The following is a 20,325-nucleotide window of genomic DNA, read 5'->3' on the forward strand; positions in this document are numbered from 1 at the left end:
AACCCTCTTTCTTCTCCAGCATTTCTGCCATAGCTGCTGGATTTCCAAGCTAACCACTTACAAGTCACATTCCTTTTTCCTGTCACTTCCTCTCAAGTTCATTTCATAGGCATCTTCCTCTATTTATGCACTTTGTCCCCCAGTTCAGAGGGAAGCTCTGCTTGAGAGTGCTGCTGAAGAGAATTCCTAACCCTAACTCACAGGAAACAGACTAGAAGGAATTTTGCTCAAGTCACTGCCAAGGGCCAATTTCAAGATGAAGTATAGAGAATATTTTTCTGGTGTCAAAGGACTTGGATCCTCTGCCACTGAGAAGATCATGGGCAAGCCTAAGAAGATTTTAATATATCTGTCAGGGCTGTGAGAATCAAGTGAGCTACTAGAAGTAAACATGCCTTGTAATATATAAAACATTTTACGAATTCAGGAGAGTTTTTGTGTCAGAGGCTAGAGAGCCCAGGACTCACCCCTCCCCTTTTCTATGTTCAGACTGACAAGGAATAAGTGTAAAGATAATAAACTAAAGAGAACCGAGTATAGACTTTGCAACTGGCAGAGAAAACACCCAACATTCCTCAAAATGCAGGAGCTGGTAATATTTAAATATTAAAGAACACAGTTTGGACCTGAGGCCAACATGGAATCGTTCTAATACTCTACTGAATCCAGGCCATAGGATTTATTTGACTGGCTGACTCAGACTGTGGAGCAGGCTCCAAATCTGCTTACACAATCAGCCGTGGACCTGGGAGCAGAAAGGAGCTGTGAGCTACAGTGCTGAGAGATTCTGCCCACCGCTATGACATGGGTTCTAACCAGTCAGCTCACTTTTCCTCCTATGGGGAGGAGGGAATTAGGTGAGTGAGGGAAGGTCCCCAACAATCCCCAAGGGAAGAGAGGGCAGAATGCCAATGGAAATATAGGAGGTGAGGTGCGGAATAAACATTCTCTCTTTTTCAACATTTCCTACAGGGGCCAATGGGATCATAAATCATATTTTCCCGTATAAAGCAAAAACAAAAAAAAATTAATTTAGGGAACTGACTTCCCTGTTGCATTTTGGTCTTTCAATTACCCTCCCTAGATTTGGTTCACCGTGATTAGTTGGGAACTGTATTGTAAGTAAAAGCACAAGGTCAGGATAAAGGGTGATAAAGATCAAGAAACTCTTAATGGGTGGATTAAAGGGAAGTGAAGAAGCATTTAGGTTGTTTTGATGAGCTGTGTTTACCCAATATATTATATCCACTTGCAGAAACAAGATTCACTAAGAGCTATTAAAAAGTCATATTCTTAAAATTCATGTAGGAAAAATAATTTGTTATGGCCTTAAATTTAATAGCCATAACCCCTTTTCCCACTGAAACAATTGTTTTTGTAACACAGATTTTCTCAGGGGGACAATAACCGTATTATAGAAGACAGACCATATTTTGTTCATCAAATATCTGCTCTGTATCTGGCATGTGTTAGACACCATGAGGGACTTCTTAGAATTAAATAAGACATGGTTTATGTTCTAAATAGCCAATAGGAGAGACAACAGAAAAATCAATAATAAAATAACAGGAGCTAAATGTATAGAGCTATAACTCAAATTGGAATGGGGTAAGTGCTCAGAGTGGGGTCCATTGTTATATTAAGTAATAGGGTGATTACTAGCTTGGGGAGCAGGGACAGGAGGGACTTTGGGAAGGACAGAGAAACTCAGGAAGGACTTCAGGGAGGAGGTAGCACTTGAGCTGAGTCTTTAAAAGGTGGGTATTATTTAGACATATAAAGAGGATGGATAAGACATAATAGGCAAAGGGAGTAATGAGAGAGGCACCGGCTGGCGTGCAAATTAGAAAGAGAGAGTAGTTCCCGTTGACTAGATTATGGGGCTCACCAAGGGGCACATGAGAAATAGAAAGCTCAGTAGAGGCCACATAGAGAACTCTTCATGCCAAGCAAGGGATTTTGGATTCTGCTCTCCATTGGCAGTAGGGCTTTGTAACAAAGCCAGGAGCAAATTGCAGGATCTCTTGCATGTTTGGTATGTGTAAACCTTGGCTTTCCCTCCAAAGGTTTGGAGGTGGAGGGAAGCCCTTTGGGAGGCTGTCATAATTGTCCAGGCAGGAGTTATGTTTGCCTGAGCTAGGATGGTGGCTGTGAGAATTGCAAGGAGAGAATGAATGGGAAACGTGCTACTCAGAAAGAACTGATGGGATTTGATATACTTGATGTCAACCCAGTAAATGCCATGACCCATTTACTTTAACAGAGATGCCCCTCAGCAATGTAATTTGTAAATCATTTTTATCAAGAATAAATATAAAATTATTTAGGTAAATACATGTTGGCTTCAACCCATTAATTTTCCAGCACTGTTTATTGTGCTGCCCCATTTTCTGAGTTAGGTGACACTTTAGAGAGCAACTTGCCCAGGAGTTTGAAACCTGTTTCTCCAACACCCAAGCTGTCCCTTTTTTCTTTCTTTCACATATAGGCTGCCTGTACCATTTCCTTTGCCCAAAGGGTTCCATAGCTATAACATAGTTTGAAAATCACTAACTAATCCAAACTTCATAGATGAAGGAATGAACTGAAAGGACATCATGATTTCTGGACTCCAGGTCAGATCACAAAGAAATAGATAATAAATCTCCTTTCCATATTCTGAATTCTCAATTTCTCTTTCAGTGTTATAACTCCCGCTGTGTCATTATTATTCTCTTTTTTATCCTGGCACAATATTAACATCAGAGCTGGTTATAGATTTATCAGTATTCAGACATGGGAAAATCAATCATTTACAAAAAGAATGCCAGCATCTAGATGGAGAGCCACAGAGTCACTACTGTGGAAAAGAAATAGAAATTCTGGCCTGCATGTTCTTTGTCTTGTTTAATTATTTGTGTGCAGTACCTTTTTACTCAAATAGCTAATATTCCATTAACAACTCACATTATAGATTCAGGTAATTATAAATTCCTATTTGTGGCTGGAAAGTTTGTTTTTTTTAAACAAAATAACTATAACCCACTAATCCTCATGGGAGGTTGTAGGCGTAATCAAAAGATAATTTAGAAATCCAAAAATGGTCTGAAGGGTCAAAGAGAAAAAAGCTAAGTAAAATGTATTATCCTTTTAATAAACTCATACTCCCTGAAGAAATCTGAAAAAAAATGCTAATAATATTACACAAATTATTAAATTTCTAAAGAGGATTAATGGAATGCAGCTTTGGCAAAATTTAGCTGCATTCTTTTGGTAATGCCTTACATCTGTGATGACTCTATTGTGTGCTTCCTCCCCCTCTCCTCACGCTGCACTAGGGCTTCTCAAAATCTAATGCACACACAGCAGAGTATCTTGTCCAAACGCAGATTCTAATTCAGTAGGTCGAGATTGGGCCTTGGATTCAGGTGATGCTGCTGGTCCTGGGACTGTACTTTAAATAACAAGGCTGTAAATACTTCACTGCCCTGACTCTATGGAGTCTGGTTACCTTCATAGGATTTCCTACGTCCATGCCACAGACAATTTTTTCTCAAACAGTGCTTCCTGAAATTCTAGGGCATAGTGGATATTGCTGAGGGGATAAGGGTAGGGTCCAGAAATAGACTCAACAAATATGGCTGGGACACTGTACCACTCTGCTACAGAAGTTTCATTTTTATGGGTTTGACATACAGGTTTTGTTTGAAGAAAAAACTCCAATGCTTAAAAAGGAAAAAAAAAAAAAAAAACAAGGCAGAAAGAGAGACACAGATGTAGAGAACAAACATAGGACACCAAGGGGGGAAAGCAGGGGAGGGGAGGTTGTGGTGGTTGGATGAATTGGGAGATTGAGATTGACATATATACACTAATATGTATAAAATAGATAACTAATAAGAACCTGCTATATAAAAAAATAAATAAAATTAAATTAAAAAAAAAACCTGGAAATGATGGTTCTAGACTTTTCCATCTTCTCTTCAAGGAAAGCTGAGAACTTACAGTGTGCCAGGCCCATGCAAAGGGATTGCCCAAGGTCACACATTTGAGAAACAGTGGAGGAGGCAGGGGGGATCCCAGAACTGTCCTATTTTATCTAAGCCTGGGCTATTGCACATTCATCATGCTTCCCTCCTGTCCTGCTTTTATGCTGTGTCTTAGCCTCAAGGGGTCTAGTGCTCTGCTTTCTCTGGTGAGACCTAAATATTATGAAAAATTATTCAGTATTTGGACATAGAGAAGCAAGTTTCTGGTGCAAAACACAATAGACAGAGAAAATAGGAGCCCAAGAGATCTCAGAAGACCCTTAACTTTCCTTAGTTGGTTAGTGAGTACAGATGAGTAGTGTAACTCAGATTTGCAAATATAAAGGGGCTGAAAGAATTGAGTCAATTAGTGGCTGGCCCATCTGGACCAACAGAGACCAGAATGTATTTTGATAACTGGAAATGTTGTAGATGAGCAAAATGTGAAGGCATTTTGATTTTCAATTACTTATTATAATATTTATATCCTTTCTCATTAGTCTTCTCTCTTAATACTATTAAGTCGATATAGGCAAATAGAGATTACTATCTCTTCCTGGGAATACTTTAGTGAAAAGTAGTACATTTAAAGACTAAAATTAAGCTGTCAATTCATTCCATTTCTCTGGTACCCCAAAACTGGGGATGTGTAGGCTTGGCAATTTGATACTACTGCCCCTAGTGTGAGTTGTGAGAATTGTAGGCATAACAAACTGCTAGATCAGGGATCAGCAAACTAGAGTCCATGGCCCACAAGCTAAGAATGTTTTTTATATTTTTAAAGAGTTGTACAAAAAAATCAAAGAATGTGTGACAGAGACAATATATGTCTTCGATAGCCTAAAGTATTTATTGTTTGTCTGTTTATAGAAAAAAGAATGCTGATTCCTGCTCCATTTGATTTGAAACAAAAACACACAAATCTCAGCAAGTAAGATTAGATGGGAGTTTCCTCAACCTTATATACTGCATCTACAAAAAAAACTACGACTAACATCATACCTACTGGTGAAAGTCTGGATGTTTACCCTACCATCTAAGATCAGAAAAAGAGCATGAATGTCCACACTCCTTGCTTCCATTCATCAATGTATCAGAAGTTCCTGTCAGTTAAATAAGGTAAGAAAAAAATTAAAGGCACTAGGTTGTAAAAGAAAAAGTGAAGCTGTCTTTATATATTATTCACACATGACATTATAATCTAAATAGAAAATCCTATGGAATCTACCAAAAAACTACAACAAGTGAGTTTAGCACATTTACAATTCACATGTACATTACATTTACAATATATATATTACACATATATAAAAGTTAATTGTAGGTCAATATATTAGCAACCTGGAAATTTAATTAGCAAGTGGAAATTTAATTTTAACATTTTAAATAACATCAAAATGTGAAATACTTAGGGATCCACTTCAAAAATACAAAACATAGCAGAAGGAAATTCAAGAAGACCTAAATAAATGGAGAGATATATTGTGTTCATGAAACATAGGAATCAAAATTGTTAAAACGTCAGTTTTACCTAAATCGATGTATAGGTTCAGTGGAATCCAAACAAATTCCAACAAGCTCTTTTGGACAACTTGATAAGCTGATTATGAATTTATATGGAAATACCAAGGGCCTAGAATAGCCAAAACATTGTTTTAAAAGGACAAAGTTGGATAAATTATACTACCTGTATAGTAGTATAATTCTTAAAAACAAGCACACAAACAAACACCCATGAAGGCAAACCAGGGGAAGTAATGACCTTCACTGAGCTTTACAATTGTGAGGATAAATTGAAATGTGTTTATCAGGTCTGATACTGCATTTTAAGACACACACTACAATCATAAAGATGGGTGATATGTCTAGATATAATACCATTTTAGAAACTATTGAAGTAACTAGTAGTATTAAGGAGACCCAATAACTATATTAAAAATATAAAGGGTCATCATAAAAGGAGAGATATATGACTTATTCTGTGTAGCTTCAGAGGGAAGAGCCTGAAGATAAAGGAGGCAGAGGTGGACTTGGGCTCAGAACAAGGCAGAACTTGCTAAAATGAAATGGGGCTGCTTTGTGGGGTGGTGAGCTCACCATGGCTGGAGGTTCAAGCAGATGCTGGAAACTACTTGTCATGTCTGATCTGTTGAAACTAGATCAGTGTTTCTCAAATTGTAATCTGAGGTCTACTTGCACAGAGAAGTTGTTAAAAATTTAGATTCTTGGGTCCCATCTCAGATCATAAATTTGAGTTTCTGGGGATGGGATCTGGGAATCTGCACTTTAACAACATCCGCAGATGATTTTTATGTTCATTAAATTTATAAAATGCTCTTCGAGATGACTGACAGGGATCCTTCTGAATTTAATGAATCTCTGATTCTCTCTTTCCTTTCCTGAAGGTCTCCTTTTGTTCATTTTGTTGGGTCAATATGATAGTCTTCCTATAATTTGCAATTATTTCTGAGTCCCAAACAACTTCATGGCAAACGAAACTTTGGGAAATGTTGAATAGTGGGATGACTCAATGTGTTGTCATGCATGTGATTATTATGGTAAAGCAAAAAGACTGCATACTGATTGCTGTCTCTAATGCCAGGATTTCAGCAATCTGTGGGACCAACTGTAGCCCAACACGCAGAAAGAAACACCAAAGGAATGGCCTCACCACAAGAGACATTATGACCATGACATAGACTACCTTGGGCTGTTGGCCCAGCTTATTTTCAAAGTCACAACTCCTGCTTAGAGAAGTGTGCAAAGGAGATCACCAAATATATTTCATGCACTTGGGGTTATATCCATAAAAAGAGTAACATTTTAAATTTTCAAGTTAAAAAAGAAACAAACAGTTGCCACCTGAAATCCAAATACAGTTTCATGGCAGGAAGAAGCATACCATTCAGCTACATTACACATACCATTACACTCCTTGTAATCATTATTTAAACCATCTCTACTCTCATCATTCCTGGGTATGCAACAACCACAAAAAGGATAGGTGCTCTCCCACAAAAAATGAGGGACAACTTTGCCACTCAACTCAATTTTATATGCAGTTTAGTTAGTAGATGTATACACATTTACCATTATTGCAACTCTGGATGAATTGGTTCATTTTTTCATTATGATAAAATATTTTTATCTCTGGTAATATTCTGTCTTGAAGTCAACTTTGATATTAATATGGCTTACACATATTCTGCACATGGTATATTTTTTTTCATCCTTTAACTTTCAACTTGTGTCTTTATATTTAAAGTACCTCTCCTATAAACAGGATATAGTTGGGTCTTATTTGTTGTTGTTCTTCCCAGTCTGATAATCTCTGCCTTTTAATTGGAGTGTTTAATCCATTCACATTTCATCTAATTATTGATATAATTGGGTTTAAGTCTATTATCTTTCTATTTATTTTTGCCTCCTCTGTTCTTTGTTTCCTTTTTCCTGTGTTATTTTTTGTGATAATCAATGAATTTTTAGTATTTTATTCAATATTCTCCTCTGTTGGCTTTTTTTCCTATACTTTATATCTTTTCTTGGGAATTACAATATACATCCTTAACCTAGCACAGTCTATGTTGAATTAATATTGTACTACTTGCAACAGTACAATTCCTTTTATACCCTGGCCCTTTTCTGTGCTATTGTTATCAAATATTTTACTGCTACATTTGTTATAACACTCCACGGTAAATTATTTATCAGCTGACTTATAGAGATTTTTTTTTTTAAAAGGGAAAGTAGTATTTTATAATTACACACATATTTACCATTACTATTACTCATACTTTCTTCTTATAGGTCTGAATTTCCAGCTTATTTCCCCTTTGAATAATTTTTAGCATTTTAGATTAAAAATTTTTTTAATTTATACATTTAGAATCTTTAGCACTTTTTTGTAGTCAGTTCTGCAGGTGCAAATGTTCTCGGCTTTTATCTGCCTAAAACTGTCTTTATTTCACTTTAATTTTTAAAGATATTTCCCTAGATATAAAATTCTAGATGATAAGTTTTAAAAGATGTCCTTCCATCATCTTCTGGCTTTCACTGCTTCTGAAGTCAGCAGTTATTGTAATCATTGTCCCCTATATTTAATGTGTCTTTTTCCCTGACTGTGCTAAGATTTTTTTCTTTATCTCTGGTTTTCAGCAGTTTGTCTATGATGTTCCAAGATGTGGTTATCTTAGTGTTTATTGTGCTGGGGTTCTTAATATTTATCCACTGGGATTCATTCAACATCTTTGATCCATGGGATGCTAAATTTATTTTTTAATCAACTTTAAAAATATTGAACCATTAAAAGAATATTGAACCATTATTTCTTGAAGTATTTTTTCTTTCTCTATTATTTCTGTCTTCTCCTTCTGGAACTCAGTTTACACCTGTATGAGGTCACCTGATACTGACACACATGTTCATTCTCTTCCCAATCTTTTTGCTCTCTGCATTTCAGTTTGGATAATTTCTATTGGTCTGCCTTTAAGTTTCGTGGTTTAAAAATTTTTTTTTCTCTATAAGCTGTTAATTTTCATTTAAGATTTTTAAAAATGTCAGATAATGTATTTTTCAGTTTTAGGATTTCCATCTGGTTCCTTTTCAGTCTTTAATTCTCTCCTGAAATTCCCATCCCATAATTCCAATATCTGGGGCACTTACCAGTCTGTTTTTACTGATTGATTTTTCTCTTGGCTGTGTGTCACAATGATACATTGGAGAGACTCCATATCCTGTAATCTTATCCTGAAGAGTGTCAAATTTTGTTCCAGCAAGCAGTCAAATTATTAACAGATCACCATAAACTGTTGTTGGCTTGGTTTTATGCTCTACTGGATCTATTTTCATTTTTCCTTAGTTTTAGAGTAAACCCATTAATTCTGTTATATGGTCTTTACTCTTAAGGTCTCTCTGGTGTTTCGGTGGCAAGTCCAAAGAGTTTACCAAGCTCTTCTAACTTGTCAAGACTCAAACTGCAGTTTCCTCTGTGGTTCCAGCAGCAGCAGTCTTTCCTCAGCTCTCTCAGCTGCCTAGATGTCATTTTCTCCTTGGGATATTTGGAATCCCACTTGTGCCTGTACTGCTCAGAAGTCAATTATGGTTTTGAAGGGAGTTTATATGCAGAGTCTAGTCCCCTCCTTTACCATGGCTTCCTCCTTTCTGGGATCCACACCTTCCATTTCCAACCATTCTATTTATCCCACACTCTTTCCTCTGACCCTTCAGGCAAAAAAGACAGTGGATTTTTTTGCTTAAGCTCTAGCACCCTGTGTAGCGTGCAGCCTGGGAATCTCCTCAGAGGACAAACTCCCTTCTTTCATGGGCCAAATGCTTCCCTGTTTCTGCCTACTTCTGGTCACTGTTCAGTGCCTTCCAACAGCTCTTTTTTATATTTTGTCTAGTACCTGCAGAAGCATTAATCCAATAAAAAGCTATTCTTCCCTTGCAGGAATTGGAACCCCAGTATGTAGTTTTGATGTCAATTATCCTAATTCCTTCACAGTATCTTTTTCTAGGGACCATTTCCTACTGCTGGTTCAGGGATTACCACCTAATGGTGTATGAAACTGCTCCAAACTCCTTATAACTTTCAAACCAATTATTTTGTGCTATAAATGGCCAATCCAATTACAGGTTTATTACTTTAAGAATTTTCTCTTTTAACTTGAAAGGAATTTTTTTGTGTAACAAAACTCAGAGGGTATGTCTAAAACAAGCCTTCAACGAACCCAATGTAACTATCTTTAGGCACAATATCTCCTTATTTATAATTTACCGCTGATTTTTCTTTTTTTCCAACAATATTCTCCTCCAGGTTCCTCCTCTACCTCTTCTTCTTCCCTATCTTTAAATTCTCAGATCGGACATTCCTCCTTTGAAAACTTCCCCGATCTTCTCCTCTTCCACAATAGCGTTGCCTAGCTTTATCATTGCAGTTTCCACATTGTTTTAATAAATGTAAATTTAAGGCTATGCTGACATCCCACAAGTTTTTCTAGGTAGTGATTTGTGGTCATTCAGTTCTAAATATTTCATAAGTTCCATTATTATTTCTTCTCTGATTCATGAATATTTATAAGATGATTTTCATTTCCAAATATATGGGGTATTTTGTGGGGGGGTGTTTTGTTGTTGATGTCTGATATAATTGCATTATAGAAAGAGAATGTGGTCAGTGTTCTCAGTTCTTTGGTATTTCTTAGGACTTCTTTTGTGGTCAGTATTTTTAATGTGTACTTGAAAACAATGTGAATTCTCTATGTGAGGAATACAGGCTTCTTCTATACAGGTCTCCTTTAAGTCTGGCCAGTTACTTGTGTTGTTCAAAATGTTTATATCTTTATCAATTTTTACTGCTTATGATCAGTTTATGAAAGAGGCATGCAAAAATATTTCCCATTAAGAGAGCTTTGTCAAATTTATTTTATAAGCCAGGACCCTGTTTTGCTCAGAACATACAGATTCAGCATTACTATTGCTTCCCTGTGAACTGCTCTTCAATGATTATATCATGACTTTATTCCAAATGATGCTTTTTTTGCCTTAGTATTGCTTCTCCAGCAATATTATTCTTTACCTGTTTTATCTTCTCTCATCCCTTTAATCTTTAAGCATCATTATGTTTTAGGTACAACTCTTGTAAACAGCACATAATGGATTGTGTTTCTTAAAAATGATCTGATCTCTACTTTTGAACAAACCAGTTTAATCTGTCTACATTTCCTGAGATTACTAATATATCTAGACTTTTTTTACTATTTTTTGTTTTTTCTTAGCATATATATATATTTTTTTTTCTTCCTGTTTCTTATTAGATCACTCTAGAATTCTTTAATCATTTCTTTTGCATGTTCTTGTTTTGAAATTACATTTTCCCTTATTCTTTGAGCATTACTCTTAAAGTCTAAATTAAGCCTATCTCTATCTTCCTCCTGAATAATACAATGAACTTGGAGTTTATAATTTCAGCCTCTCCCACTCCCTTGGTCCATGTTATTGTCATCTAGCATTTTAGTTTCTTGTTGTTTAAACAATGCCCTAATTGATTTTTTTAAGACAATGCTTCTTTAAATTTACAACCATGTTCACAATATTTTTGTGCTCATGATTCCCTCTTACATTTTTACTCTGCACTTAAAGTCCCTGTTTCTTGGGTAATATTTATTGTTAGTTATTTTGACAAGGGTCTAAAGTTGGTAAACTCTCTCAATCTTTGTTTTTTGTTTTTTTCTCAAAGTGCCTTTCTTTATTTCACCCCACACTTGAATAATAATCAAGCTTGATATACTATTCTAAGTTAATATTTATTTTTCTTCAGCATTTTAAAGATATTATTCTGTTATTCTGTGGCATCTATTATTGCTAATGGGGAGTCTATTGTCAACTTAATTTGAAGTTCTTATATAAATAATAACATATTATTTTATATAGAGTTCATATTTCTTTATCCTACAAATCCCTGAAACGGTGCTTCTTAACCTTATTTTTGGAGAGGGTGGGTTTTTCAGAGTTCTGTGAGAATCTGATGACAGAAGTCACCCCCCACATTCCTCTCCATATAAAATCAGAAGGTTCAGGGACCCCTTGAAGTCCATCTTTGAATCCTGTTGTGAATCTCTGCCTAGAATCGTCCTAAAACAAAAGGGTACATACTCAATAAACATATGTTTGTTAAAATAATTAATTAATCTATGCAAGTCTGGATGGAGGTCTGGATGACTGAACCCAGTGAATTCTGGGTAATCCTGGGTAAATGCCACTATTTCAGACATTTTTGTTTGTAACTCCTGTTAACGTTACTGAGAAGGATTATTTCTTATTCTGTTAACGCAATAAATTTGAATAGCAAATTTGAATAGCAAAATGGAACTGATACCGCTTCTTGGAGATACATTTCTATTTAAAGTGATGATTTGAGTATTAATAATAATACCCTGTAGAAAAGACAGCAAATGTTTTCTTTTTAAAGTTTCCAAAACATTTCCATATATATTCTTTTTTAATTCATTTGATCATCAAATAAACCTAGTGAGTTAAGAATTGTTGCCTTCAATTTTTTGTAGCTGAGGAAAACAAAGCCATGAGAGGATTTGAGTGATTTGCTTAAAGTTACACAACCAGATAACTGGGCTCGACTCAGATTTTCATTCTGTTCTCTCTGATTTCTCTTTGTCTGCTCCTCACTTCTCATCCTTCATTCCCCTAGCATCAGAGGGGCCAGATGTCTGTGTTAAGTATACATATACCGCAGCGTGGGCAGCCAGGTGAGAGGGAGGGCATCCCCAAGTCTCCAGAGTGGCCTTCAGACCTGAGCGGCCCTTGAGCACATGCCACGTGGACTAAAGAGAAAAGGAAGAAAGGCCTGAGGTGATTCTCTAGGACCATGTCACATACTACAGAAGACGACAGAGTGGGTGATAAACATCCATGGAGTCTTCTCCTATCTACCAAATGACCTTGAACGTGACTGCTTCCTCCACCAGGCTTCTTTCTCCAACATTATCCTTTCCTCACAAGGCCATATTTCTGGACCACTTTCCATTAGACCTACCATTCACTCTTCTTCCTCACTCCACACCATCCTTTAAAATTTAGCAAGCATCAGTTAGAATTCTTTACAACATTCATCCCAACTTCCCTCTAGTGCTGGTGGGGGTGAAAACTGGCACAACTGTTTGGGGAAACTGTTTGGCAGCATCTACTAAAGCTGAAGATACACACACCATACAGCCCAGCAATTCTGCTCCTAGGTATAGACCCAGGTGCATGGATATGTTTACCAAGTGATGTACTCAATATTTATATCAGCTTTATTCATAATATCCCCAAACCAGAAACTATCCAAAGACCTATTAACAGTAGAATGTTAAATTGTAGTGTTCACACAATGAGATGCTATACAGCAATGAGAATTGAACAAATTGCAACAATATAGATAAATTTTACAAACATGGTACTATGTGAAAGCAGCTAGGCACAAAAGGGTATACGTTGTATGGTTTCATTTAAATTTAGTGCAAAACAGGTACAATTAATCTCTGTTGATAGAAGTGAGGATAGTAGCCACCCTTGGAGGGAGTAGAAATTAGAAGAACAAAGGAGGCTTCTGTGGTCCTGGTGAAGTTCCATTTCTTGTTTTGGGGGCTGGTTACATGAGAGTGCTCATTTGTAAACTGGACAATTATGATATGTGCAAGTTTTCTATATGTACCTTTTATGTCCAGTAAGTTAAAATATTTATATTTATCCACATTGGACATTTAAATATACATGTCCAAGACTTAGATATACCACACAAATGTACATACTAGTTATGTGCTTGTCCACTATGGATGGATTTGATTTAATCCATTCCTTTAAAAAAAGAATCAAAGTGAGTGACTAGCTGGACCAGAGCTGGGACTTTTAACTTGCTCATTTAATGAGATATTATGTTAGTGGCCTCCCACCAAACCACACTGAGATCAGTAAAGGAACCGTGTATATACAACAGCCAGCCCTGATGAAACAGCAATTACATATCTTAGCAGCTGTGTGCTTCTGTTCATGTTAGATAATTAGCCAGAAAATTGTTTGCATAATTATTTTTTGGAGCATTTGGTGATTTAACCATTTAACTCTGAAGGCTTATCCAAAAGTCATTAAACCGTTTAAAGCAGTAGAGATCACAGTTGGTACTGTTTCAGCAAACATAACAAAACCCAAATGGCTTCAGAATTCCATGGATCTCTTCTGTGTAACCGATCATTGCAGCTGGCAGGTCTGAGCTGGCTTTTGCTTTTTAAATTTTATTATTTTCTCTCTACTCTAAAGGACATGTGTGTCAACTCTTTTAAAAAGATATACAATCAAATGAGTTCTTGGACCTGCCACTGTTCTTTCTGATTAGATGAAAGTCTACATGAATCAATGCTCTGGTTATTAAATCCATGTGGCTCATTCCCTGTTTATGAATAGGAAACACGGAGAAAGAGAAATCAAGAGAGGTTGCAAAAGGAGGCACAAATAGGAAGGAAAAACTGGCCTTGGAGATTGATTTGAAAAATGCTTCTGGCCCACCAAAAGAATAGCCAATCTTATAATGTCACAATAACGACACTGCAGTTTAAGAGATGAAACTTCAACAAGAAATATTTTCTATTTCTTTTTGTTTGTTTGTTTGGCTTAGCTGAAGGACTTGATTCTGTGTACCTGGCAAGATGCTGAATTAAGTCATTGATGGAGGAGGCATGTTACCTCATTATAGCATTAAGCTTGGGGTCCAAATACTTGTATTCAGGTCCTAACTAGTTCTTCTAATAACGTATAACCTCTCAAAGCCTCAGTCCTTGCTTCCAAAATGGGAACACTAGAGGCAATTAAGAGTGGTATTTAGAGTTCAGATTGGAATCAAACTGCATATGCACACATCTCAACTCTGCCCTTACCAGCTCTATGATCTTGGGCTTGTCATCATTTAACCTCTGCATTTCTGGCTAATTTTACCAGAGCCCTGTCTCATCTGGTGCTTGAGGATTAGATGAGTTAATGCATGTATGGGAACTACTTAGAGTTGCCAAGCACAGAATAAGCACTTAATAAGTGAATTCTATTGTTATTTTTACTTCTGACTGCTGTTTGGGAGAATAAAATAACATTGTGTATATGAAAGTGCTACTAAAACTGTAAATCCTAGAAAAGATGATTCCCATAATCCTGTCACTTCCCAAGAATAACCCATTCATGATTCTCCAGGGAACAAGTCAGAAGAAATTTAAATCAAAATTTACTAAGCAAAGTTCACGTTAGTGCTCCCTAGGGAAGGAAACCCAACTGCATAGCTGCCATCAATTAAGTCTTCTCAGAGAGCCCACTGCAGGCACAGCTCTTCTGAAAGATAGTGACTGAATAGTTAAGTCCAGGAAAAGGACGAAAGATGGGCAAATATTGCTCAAGAAACAGCGTCTGTCATTTTGAAAACTGCCCCTTGGGAGTCAGTGCTATTGGGTATCAGGTTTCTTTTTGGGGCAATATAAATGTTCTAAATTTGATTGTGGTTATAGTTGCACGACTCTGCGAATATACTAATACCATCAAATTGTACACTTTAAATGGGCAAACAGTATGGTATGTGAACTATATCTCAATTTAAAAAACTACCTATTGTACTTCAATTCATATCATGGATTTCTTAAAAAAGAAAGGAAGATAGGGGGAGGGGAGCAGGAAAGGGAAAGAAAGAAAGGAAGGAAGGAAGAAAGAAAGAAAGAAAGAAAGAAAGAAAGAAAGAAAGAAAGAAAGAAAGAAAGAAAGAGAAAGAAAAGAAGGAAGAAGGAAAGAAAGAAGAAAGAGAGAGAGAGAGAAAGAAAGAAAGGAAGAAAGAAAGGAGGGAGGGAGGGAGAGAGGAAAGAAAGAAAGGGACAGAGAGAAGGAGGGAGGGGGGAGGATGGAAGGGTGGAAGGAAGGAAGGAAGCAAGCAAGCAAGCATCTGGCTTCTTCTGGAGTGGGCTGTGGCTACCAAGGCTGGGCTCAGCAGTTCCAGCACTGGCCGTCCAAGTGACCATGGCAGGTGCTGCAGACTGTGGCACTTAAAATCTTCACTGGACCCTGGGTAAACAGAAAAGAATGCCATTTTGTTTCTTTTTAATTTTTTCTCCATTTGTTTCAAAATAAGAAAGCAGGACCTGAGAGGAAAAGGCCAACCCCAAGTTTGTGTCCTGTGTGGGAGTAGAGGGGAAAGGAAAGGGAGAGCACACCTGGGACTGAGGTGGGAAATCCCCAAATGGGACCAGGGCTCCTGAGGAGACCTGTTTGCCGTGCTTAAGGTACAGCTTCTCTCAAGCTGTTGGCATTTGCATAGGGTCTTTTGAAGAAAAAAGAGCCTGAGCTCTCACATGGTGGTGGGGCCTTCTCCTTGCCCTTCTGATGGTCCCCCAACTTGCGTCACCACTCTAGTCTACCAGTTCAGACACGGGGCTCGGAGCTTAGGGCCCTGCCAGAGGCAAAAGCTAACAATTTCCAGTGTAAACAATAAGAAGCCATCATAAAGAGATCCACAGACTCGAAAAGATAAAAGCTCTGCAAAAAGCCCCCAACACAAGCCACCAGACTGCAGTCTCAGGGATGGGAGTAAGACAGGCATGGGAGATTCTCTGGAGGCTGGCAGGGGGCCAGTTTGTCCCAGCCCCAGCTTGGAGGACTGTTTGAAAGAGTTCTCTCCCAGGGGCAGTGGAAGGAATTGTTAAAAGACACAGGGGCCTTAGAGACACCAGAGAACGCAAGCCTGGTCTCTGGGCATCTGGGCTCTGTCATGGGACAGCCTCGTGTATCTCAAAGTGCACCCTTCTTACATTTGCCTTTCTGGGGACATGAACTTTAATTAATAGTACAACTTTGTTATTTTTTTAGCCAAAAGTTACAAAAAGGGGAAAGTTCTAAATTAGTTTAAAGGATAAAACTAGTGAGTTAAAGTTTGAGGAGAAAGACAATGTTTCAATAGTCTCCAAGTATTTTCCTACAAGATTTTAATTAATTACAAAGAGAACAACAATCCCAAATTAGGACGGTAAAATAGGACAAATTGACATCAGGTGCTTCCTGGTATGATCCATTGAGAAAGAGCCATCATATCTCCGAGGATATTCCTGCCAAATATACATAACCTGAAAATAGTTATGAGGAAACATCAGACAAATCCAAATTCAGGGGCATTCACAAAATAAATGGTCTATAGTCTTCAAAATTATCGAGGTCCTGAAAGACAAAGACAGAGGAAGAGTTCAAGATTAAAGGAGACTAAAGAGATGAAAGGCAATGTCTGATTCTGTATTGCATCCTTTTGTCATAGAGTCTATTGTTATGACAACAGTGAAATTTGAATAAGGTCCAAGGATTAGATAACAGTGTTGTAGCACCGCTAATTTCTTGATTATAATAATTGTACCATGTTTATGTGGGAAAGTACCCTTATTTTTAGGAAATACACTGAATATTTAGGGGTAAAGAGGCTTCATATCTGTAACTTGTTCTCAAATGGTTTTAGGAAACAGTAATGATAATAATTATATATAATTAGAGAGACAATAATTAAAACAACTGTGCTATAAACGTTAACATTTGAGGAATTTGTGTGAAGGGCATATAAGATCCCTTGTACTATTATTGCAACTCCTTTGTAAGTTTGAAATATTTCAAAATAAATACTTCTCAAATATCATTATATTTTCCAGAAGAAAAAAAAATGAAATAAATCCTACATGGCCTATTGAACTGAGTTTTGTCTGTAGACCCCAAAAGGAGGATGCAGATTTGGATAAGGTACTTCTTACAGAGCCTCCACATACCACGCTGTATTCCTGTTGGAGTTTTGGAATTCCAGAGAAGTCTATTCTAGGAGGCTGCTCTGTGGGTTGCTAAACTCATCCCATCCCCAAAGAGAGCCAAACTGTTTAATGATTAGGAGAATGTGAAACACTCCCTTGACACTCAACATTTGGAAATAATATCTAACGTGATGGAGAGGCTGGGGACCCTGTCCAGAAAAATCATTTCCCATCCTCCTTCTGTGGGAGACATTGAAGGGTTGTTGTTTTGGATTATTAAGATAATGAGATGCAGATGAGAACTTAAATTATAATGCTATAGAATCTTGAAATGTTTTCTTACTGTATCTCAGCTACCTCCTCCTCCTTCTTGTCCAACTTCCTTTTTATCTGTTTTATGTTTCTGAGTTCATTAGCTGTCATCCCAAGACACTGTGGGAAGAACCTTAGGACTTTGTGATGCATCATTTGCTAAACACTTGTAGGAACTTCAGTATAACATTCCCCCTTCCCCAGCCCCATCCCAAGCTGCCCTCGCCCCCTGAAAGCTGTACTTTTAACTGGTGAAAAGAATAAAAGGGGAAAGGAGGGAAGAGATCTAACAAGTGATTTACACCAATATCTCATTTAATTTTCACACAGTCTAGGAAGGTAGGTAGAAACACCATTGACAGATGGAGACCAAGGCTCAGAGAGGTGAAAAAGAGGCTAAAGCCACACAAATTATAAGGAACAGAGCAGGGATTCAATAGCCAGGTTTGTTTAACCCTGAGGCCTATGATGTTTCCACCTCACCATTTAATACTAATGAAATGTGATTTGTTCATTTCTCTTTAAAAATAGCAGTTCTTCGAATTGTGGGAGTGATTATATATATATATATTAAAAGCATAGAAAACACAGAAAAGCACAGTATGAAATCCATTTGGAAGTCAAGGCTAATTAAAAATAACACCACATTTATCAGTATTAATAAACCCAATCTGATATTCAGTATCTTGGCTCTTCTAAGTAAATCAAATTTCAGAAAAAATACATTTTAGATAATCCAGGCTGGAACTCTCCTTTTTAGGTATGGGATCTCCTCCATCTGGCAGGGATATGAAAACATCCACTTTCTGAACTAAAAGAGAAGTTGGACTACATGATCTGAAAGGTTCCTCTTAAATCAAAGACTTGAGGGCCTGTGTTTCTGTAGATTTGTTTCTCCTGTGCTACTAATCACTAACCTGCATTTCTAAACCGAACACTCAGTTCTTCTGTATCCAAGAAGGCAGTGATGGAAACTTGTACCCAGTGATGAAAGGAAATTTTAAATATGACACCAATCCATCAGTCCTTTCCAGATCTCTTGTCTAAACAACATACATAGTGCTTAAGAAAATGAGCTTCAGAGTCAGACAATCCCAATCCTGGGATCCAGTTTGAGTTCTACTACTTACTAGCTGTGGCACATTATTAAATCTCTCTAGGCCTCCTTCCCTCTTCCATAAAATGGAGGTAATTATAAAGAAAAATGGAAAATAATTCAGGGAGACAATATATGTACAGGGCTTTGTATAGTTTCTGGCACATAGGAAATGCCTACTGAATAGTTCCTATTATCAATAAATGCTGGGATTAATGTGGGTAGATAGCATCCCAGAGTGAAATAAGAGTAGGTTCTGGAGTAAGACAGGAACAAGTCACACCCTGGCATGGTTTTTGTACTTACAAGCTATGTGATCTTGGGCAAGTAACAAACTCTATATGCTTCCGTTTCCTCAAATTTAAAATATGGTAATAGTGATTCAAATCCAGGTCTGTTTGACTCACAAGTTTATGCTCTCAGCTACTACACTGCAGTGGTGAAAACCACATCTGCAGGGTTGATATTCATATAGCACTGTAGCCATGCTCTTATTCACCATCAGCAGCATTCAGTGGTCTAGGACGGTATTGAAAGGTGGAGCTAGGCCTGTCTGTAAAGGTGACTGGGGTTGAACAAACTGGTAGAGACATAGCAGTAGCATGGCCCTGGCAGCAGAGTATGACTGGCCAGGTCACAACCACTCCAGCTCAGATTCTCCATCCATTTAATGGAGATAATGATGGGGGAGAGTTGTATCCTAGGTTGGTTTCTGTGTCTCCTCCCCTGAAGGGGAAATGACCGTGAAAAGCATAAAAGTCTCTTGTAGCCTTCGAATTCTCAAATTGAGTAACTAGTGAAGTTATTAGGAAACTAGATTCTGATTTTAGGAAACCCTGGTTCTGAGCCACTTAACCTTTCCTACTCTGTTTTGTCATCTGCCAAATGGTGACAATACAACCTACATCCTCAACTCCTGGCAGGGACCACTTACTCCTCTGTATCCTGAATGCCTAGGACAGTGCCTGACCCTAGGATGAGGAGGTTGGTCTGTGTTTGTTGAATGCTGAAGAAATGGGGAGGGGGAAGTCCCTGCCAATGCATTTACCCTCTTACCATTAATCAAAAGCAATGAGCAGAGGCCACTCACCAGCTCTATTCTTGCAGCTCCTCGCAGAGGAAAGCTCTTTGAGAGTGGAGAATGCCGAGGGTGTCCCCAGGTTCTTAGGTATAGAGGAGACTGACCTGCAAAGTTTAAAAATGATGTAAAAACCCAGCACCTCTGAATTGCCCATGAGAGGGCCAGTTTAGCCCCCCTCCAGTGCTCACCAGACTGGAATGTGATACCCAGGAGGGGGTGTTTAGCTGGACTGTGTAGGCAAAGTCCAGCCCCCTTAAGTGTTTCTCCATGCTGCCCACCAGCCACCCACTGGGGATATTTTTTAGCATCAGTGCAACTGTAGCCTCTGTTTTGTGTTTCCATGTCATATTTTCTCTTCCTCCCCAGTTCATATCATCATCACCATCATCCATTGCCTTTATTAAGGGCCCACCTGTGGGCGTTTGGCTGTCTGTACATCAGTGGATCAGCGCCACTAGCACTTTAACGTGATGGGAAACTGCTCCCCATGCACCCCAGTCCCCAAATGTCTTCACCACTCATTTTCAC

General features: G+C 37.8%; 1 protein-coding gene across 1 annotated transcript in view; it reads left to right on the forward strand.

The window, feature by feature from the left end:
- LOC309631734 (uncharacterized protein) overlaps nt 1-20,325 on the forward strand; it is a 492,832-nt gene that overhangs the window by 339,844 nt on the left and 132,663 nt on the right. Inside the window, exon 8 of the mRNA XM_082398597.1 lies at nt 4,878-5,126. The gene's annotated coding sequence lies outside the window, so the exon portion shown is untranslated. The remainder of the gene's footprint in view (nt 1-4,877; nt 5,127-20,325) is intronic.

The sequence above is a fragment of the Balaenoptera borealis genome, assembly GCF_965194805.1.
Source record: "Balaenoptera borealis genome assembly, chromosome: 7".
NCBI classification, from domain to species: Eukaryota; Metazoa; Chordata; class Mammalia; order Artiodactyla; family Balaenopteridae; genus Balaenoptera; species Balaenoptera borealis.